This window comes from Alligator sinensis, unplaced genomic scaffold, assembly GCF_000455745.1.
Source record: "Alligator sinensis unplaced genomic scaffold, ASM45574v1 scaffold1469_1, whole genome shotgun sequence".
Classification (NCBI taxonomy): domain Eukaryota; kingdom Metazoa; phylum Chordata; order Crocodylia; family Alligatoridae; genus Alligator; species Alligator sinensis.
The window spans coordinates 266,944-273,311 of NW_005842795.1; the positions used below are offsets into that span (position 1 = coordinate 266,944).

At 44.2% G+C, this 6,368-nt stretch overlaps 1 protein-coding gene across 1 annotated transcript in view; it reads right to left on the reverse strand.

Moving 5' to 3' along the window:
* The window catches only part of MAP3K20 (mitogen-activated protein kinase kinase kinase 20), a 125,672-nt gene that overhangs the window by 826 nt on the left and 118,478 nt on the right, over nucleotides 1-6,368 (reverse strand). The gene's annotated exons all lie outside the window — the stretch shown is intronic.

Here is a 6,368-nt window from a genome sequence, read left to right on the forward strand (position 1 = left end):
TAATGAATATCTGAGGTAAGGCCTCTATTTAAGGAATAATTGCTGTACATACATATTATGTACATATCTATTATATAATATATAACAGATATATAATAGATATTGTATTACCATATTTACACAAGTCTAGAATTTAATTATTACAGGGTCATCTTAAATTCATCCTTATCACTGCTGCAGTTGGGCAAAAAGTAGTAGGGGGCAGGTAGTAGAAGGGCAGGACATGAGTGAGTGAAGTGGTCTGACCCCTGCTTCTTGCTCTCTGTCCTTACCACCACAACTTCCCTGCCCCCAGCACTCCCTGACACCTGCCCCTCCAATACCTGCATCTCCTGGCACCTGCCCCCACCACCACTTGCCTCCCCTCCCACCTGACTCCCTTGGTACCTCTCCCCCACAAGCCTCTCTCCTCCTGTCATTGCCTCTATCCCCCACAGCCTCTGCCCCCCTCCATCCCCAGCTACTTATCTTCTATCATGGCTCTAGCCTGGGGCACAGAGCACAGGTCCCACTCCCACCCAGCTATGCAACAGTGGCAGTGGTGGTGGCAGGGGCCAGAGCAACCATGTGCTCCATGCCCTGGGCAGCAATAGGCCTGAAGCCACAATGGAAGGTAAGTGGCAGCAGTGGGTGGGGGCAGACATGGCGGAGGCAGAGGCAGAGGCCAGAAGCTGTGGCACTAAGCTTGGGTCTGGGCTGGAATCAGAGCCACAGCAGATGCTTACCCCTCTACTTGTACTTGAATCCAAGATGAGGGGCTTCCCCCTCATGTTAAACGGGATAAAAAAACTTCATCTTGGATTCAAGTGAATATGGTATATTATATCTAAGTATGAAATAAATCCAACCTACCAGTCACATCATTCTCCACTTCCGTGAACCATAAAGTAACTATAGGCTGTACAATATTCAGAATAATATTATTTAATGTATCATTATTTGGTAGTGTGAATCATGGAGATTAGAAATGGAAAATACCCATTAAAACAAGCAGTCTATCTGCCCACCAAAGTAGCTTTGCTCCCTGTTTTCCAGTGTTTTTTCATCCAGTCTAATTCTGTTATTTGATTGTTATTTCTGTTATTTCACTATCAGCCTTGAGAGTTTATTCCATAGTGCTCATTGTAAATAAGTCTAGAGACCTGCAACAGAAGTCAGGAACAAGGTGAGCCAAGTTCATATAACAAGGTAACGGTACACATGAGCCACCCATGCTACGTGGCCTACAGTTATAAAAAAAAAGTGAGACATAGGAAGTTATCAAAATGACCTGTGCACACAGAAAGCTGTTTTTTTCAGCCTGCTTTATGACAGCAAACCATCTGCTGAAAAGCTAGGGTGTTAACAATCTATTAGAACTTTATAGTCACCTCACATGCAGTACTATAGGTAACTTCTTCCCAAAGTACTACTTACACCTACAGTCACCCCTCTGATCATTCTGGATCCAAATCCATCCACCAAAGGCACATCAACATGTTGCCCTATAGCAACATAGAATCATAGAATCAGTGGACTGGAAGGGACCTGGAAGATCAATTCTGGTTCCCTGCCATAGGCAGATTGATGAGCTCAAATTAGCAGAATGAGGTGCTTATTCAGCCTCCTCTTGAACACCTCCAAGGATGGTGACTGCACCACCTCTGCTGGGAGTGTGTTCCAGGTTCTGGTTACCCTTACGGAGAAGAAATTCTCTCTCATGTCCAGTCTAAATCTTCCCTCTGTTAGTTTGTGACCATTGGTCCTCGTCTTCTCAAGGGGTACCTTCCTGAAGAATTGCTCCCCCAGATCTTGGTGCTTCCCTCTGACATACTTGTAGGTGGCTATGAAGTCACCTCTCAGCTTCCTTTTGCTCAGACTGAAGAAGCCCAGTTCCCGGAACCTCTCCCCAGAGGGCCTGTCCTCCAGGCCCTTGATCATGCAGTTGGCCCTTCTCTGCACTTTCTCAAGCTTGTCCGCATCCTTCTTGAAGTGCAGTGCCCAAAACTGGACACAGTACTCCAGTTGTGGCCTCACTAATGCTGAATAGAGAGGGAGAAGCACCTCTCTGGATAATGATCCGCTCTGTCGCCATATGGCACACTATAGCGATGTAGCGATCACATGGGTCTACACGATTGGCCGCTATGTTGCTATAGCAGTGCACTCCCCTGGTATAATGTGCTGCTACGGCAATGTAGTGGCGAAATCTAACTGTGCTCCATGCGCACAATGCAGTAACTGTCCACACTGCATTGGTTTTTAGTACTTCCAAAAGGAAGTAGTAAAGCACAGCACCGTAGCAACATCACCATACAGCGACATGTGGACGCACCCCAAAAGCTCTAAACCTTCCTAGAGAATTATATTACTGCAGTAACAGAACCTCCCCACCACCACTACCCCATACACATTACATCAGGGGTGAGCAAAATGCGGCCTGGGGGCCAGATGCGGCCCGCCAGACCATTCTATCTGGCCCGCAGGGCCCCTAAAAATTTAGAAAATTAATATTAATCTGCCCTGGGCTGCCTGTCATGTGGCCCTCGATGGCTTGCTGAAACTCAGTAAGCAGCCCTCTGCCCAAAATAATTGCCTGCCCCTGCACTACATGCTGTCCCTTTGCAGTCTGCCCATCAGATCACAGCTGGCACAGCTTTTCCAAATGGTTTAGTTGTTTAAATAGTACATTGGATAATCAACCTAGCTTGCATAATCCAAACACTGGACCTACAAAGTAGCTATTAACTTGAATAGTCCACATCCTGTTTTACAGAGCAGATCAACTACATATGTGAGGAATAAACTCAAAAGAAGACCAGAAGTGACTCCTGATGGTTTGATGCCATCATACATGGTATTATGGCTGCAGAAGCCTGTAAAGAATATTCGAGATACTTTCTACAAAACAACTCCACAATCCTCGTTCACAGTGAAAGCCTCTGCTAAGTGAAATAATCTTTTTCTGCAGAGAAAAAAAACCTGCCCATTTTCCTGTTGTTCATTAGATCCTCTGAAAAGTGGATAAAGTAATTTTTCTTCAGCTCTTACCTATTATTAGAATATAAACTACTATTTCTAGCAACACCAGGGGCAACCAGGTTCCAGCATAGGTGGTATCTGCCAGAGGCATAACAATGCGGCCAAGCACCCAGGGCAGCTGATACACGTGGGGAAGCTTCCAGTTGCTGCCACGCTTCATGATCATGATCATGCAGCTACAGCTGCTGTCTTTCACCTCCGCCCAAGTCAACACCTAGGGCAGCTGCCTTAGTTACACTGTTGACATTTGCCAACATCCTGTATGCTTAACAATCTGGTTCTAGTTCAGGGCACAAGATGATGACTATCAGTCCCTATGGCAGGCTTTTCCTAGACAAAGACTATATTTCTATATTTCTGCTTGACCATATGATGCTGTCGACCCATGTGTATGCCATAGCTGAAGCAGATAGGGAAATGCCACAATAGCTCCAGCAGGACCCGAAGAGGGGAGGTGGACAACTTCTCATTGCCCCCGAAGTTCCTCACCTTCAGGATCTGACAGTGATCAAATCTGTCTCCCCGTCTCTTCAACTGCTTAAATATGGCAAGATATTCACTGTCAAGAATACACCAATGACACCCAGCTACAGATCACATTTTTCTACACAACAAACAATTATACCCCTATGCCTGCAAAGATCACCTCCTGGATAAAAAGCAGCTGTCTTGTGTTCGATTTCAACAATACTAGAATGATGCTGGATACAAGAGATAAACTTTGTAAAAAAAAAAAGTAGTCAGGACACTGTCCTCCCTTCCACTTATGTTATTTGCTCCACCCCATTACAAGTGGGATCATTAAAACTAAATGATCCAATAGCATCAGGTGGGAAAAATACTGCCTTCAGTCTCATCTGATTAGGAACCTGCTTGTTCCTCTTGGATGAGAATCTAGCCTTTTTTATTCAAGCATTTGTTACTCCTCAAATGAATTACTGTATTTCCCTGTACCTGAGTAATTTGTGTTGCCAACAGAAAGTGGCGGTTCTGATCTTCAGGCCAAGACCCAGCTATATCAGGAACAATATAACCCATCAAGACAGCTGTGCTCCTGTGGGATCAATACATTTGATGAGGCCCACTAGAAGTAGAAAAGAGCTAGAGATATTGTTGCTGAGTGAGGGGATACAATGGTATAACAAGAACACACTAATCTGGAGTCTAGCCACCTTTGCATCATGTTACAAAAAAACTTCAGAAAGGCTTCCTGCCATAGCCTTAATAATCAAAGTATAAATATGTTAATACAGGAAAATACAATAATTATAATGAAGTCAAATGAGAGAAAGCAGGTAAAAGGGGGAGGAAAATGGCTTTTAAATATGATTCTGCATATATTTTACACAAGCAAATCTTCCTATATATTCAAGAGCTTACAACTTCATGAGCTGCAGTGCATATCAAGCTACACAGACCTATTTAAGCGGAGAAGGACTGGATTTTTTTCTTGCAAAGATGGAAAAACTGATAGAAACTGGGTCTCAGCAGAATCTCTTAGCACTGAAAACTGAAGCACTTCTGAAAATCAAGTCTGCTAGTTTAAGAGGTATCGTGTGCAATAAAGCTTTTATGTTGCTTTAACTATAAACTCTGTGAGTTGAGGGATGCCTGATCTTTTGCTGTAGGGTATAGCAATACATTTCCTTTATTAAAGGCCACAGCTTTGGCTGAAAATCCACACTGGCAGACAGAATGAAGCTTAAGTAGCTTTGTTCAGAAGAGATTTAAATGATATGTGCTCAGAAACTGCTTCACAAAGATGTCACAAGCCTGACAGGCTGGGTAAACTCAATTGAAATGTGAATAGCTATAGCAGAGGGCTTCAGATTCCTGTCTCTTCTTATTGCTGGCTTCCTGAGGGAAGAAGTCCTGTGTCACAAATCCTGTGCCTTTTACTAGAAATGTTAACTAAACTTCTACTATGGGAAGTCCGCAAAGGTCTCATCTACTGCGGTCCCCTCTCCATAAAATAGATACTTTCCCTCCTTGGGGTATGCTGGCAAGTCTTCCCCATTCCCTCTAGTGATCTTATCCTGCCCAAGGCTTTCATTGAATCCTAGAGGATTTAAATTACTTCAACTTTATGTCAAATATAAGAAGGGAAGTACCTTCCTGTTCGTGCTGAAGTCTGACTGAAACTGCCATGGCAGACAACTCTCTGTCTGCAGTCAGAGATGAACCTTCCTATAGAAAGAGGATGTGAACAGCTTTCTGCTTATTTTTAGCTTTCCTTTTTCAAATCATAATTTGAAAGTATGTTTATTTGTAGTTTCTTGATACAATACTATATTTGGTTTCCTATGTTCTCACTAATTTTTGGGTGTGAAACAGACTTCATACATCTAAGCAGAACAGCCTCATGACTTGAATTTGGGGCTCTATCTACTATAAACTATTTTGTAGGAAGCACACCTGCTTCCTTGCCTCATGTGGCAAGCAGCCATCTCATAACCTCAGGGAAACCACCACTAACTGATCTCCTGAATGAGATGCTCTCTTTGATGCTCTTGAAGTTTCACACGTACTGTTTTTAATGGTAGTTCTTTGTCGCTCTTTCCACAGGGGCTGTCAACTGCCTCGCAGGGAACCTCACCTGTGTATTCCAGTGAAGCTACTTCTCTGCCTTGAAAATCTCTTTGGGGCTGAAGCACATCTTACCTTTCCCACTGGCTGGATTCTGAATCAAAAATCCTTACCTGACATGCTCTGTATACAGCATTAAATTTCCACATTTATAGCCCAGTTAAGATGTGTCCCCACCACCTAGATAACTCAGGCTGTTATTGCCCTTAACATTCCTTCCATAGACACGCAAACACTTCCCACCACTTGAGTCTGGTAGTGCTTTAAACTAGGGCTGTCAAACAATTTGATAAAAAAATCTGATTGTGATCAGTTGCACTATTACAAATATTAGTCACAATTAATCGCAATTTTAATCATATGGCTAAAAAGTCAATGTTATATGCAGAAAAAACTCAAAGTAATGCAAAATTATGCAGGTACTATGTATGGTTCGGGGTGGGTGTGGGGTGTGTGTGGGGAATTTGTGAAGGTGTGGGGGGCTGTGGGTGTGGGTGATAAGCCCCCCAGACTTATCAGAGCAGAGCTGAGGAAGCTACTCTATGCTGCCTGGCTGCCACTTCATGATTGCCTTCATCTGGCTCTCCCTTGCACCCTGGGGGTGCTGCCCAGCTGGGGTGGTGTGTGGGGCCTGAGGCAGGAATGTGCAGCCATGGGGCCTGGCTGGGAAGTGGGAGAGAGTCATGGGTGGCTTATTTGGGGAGGGGGGTTGGCTCCGTTCAATTGCATGCACTCCCAGGGGGGGGGGGGGGCAGGGGGGG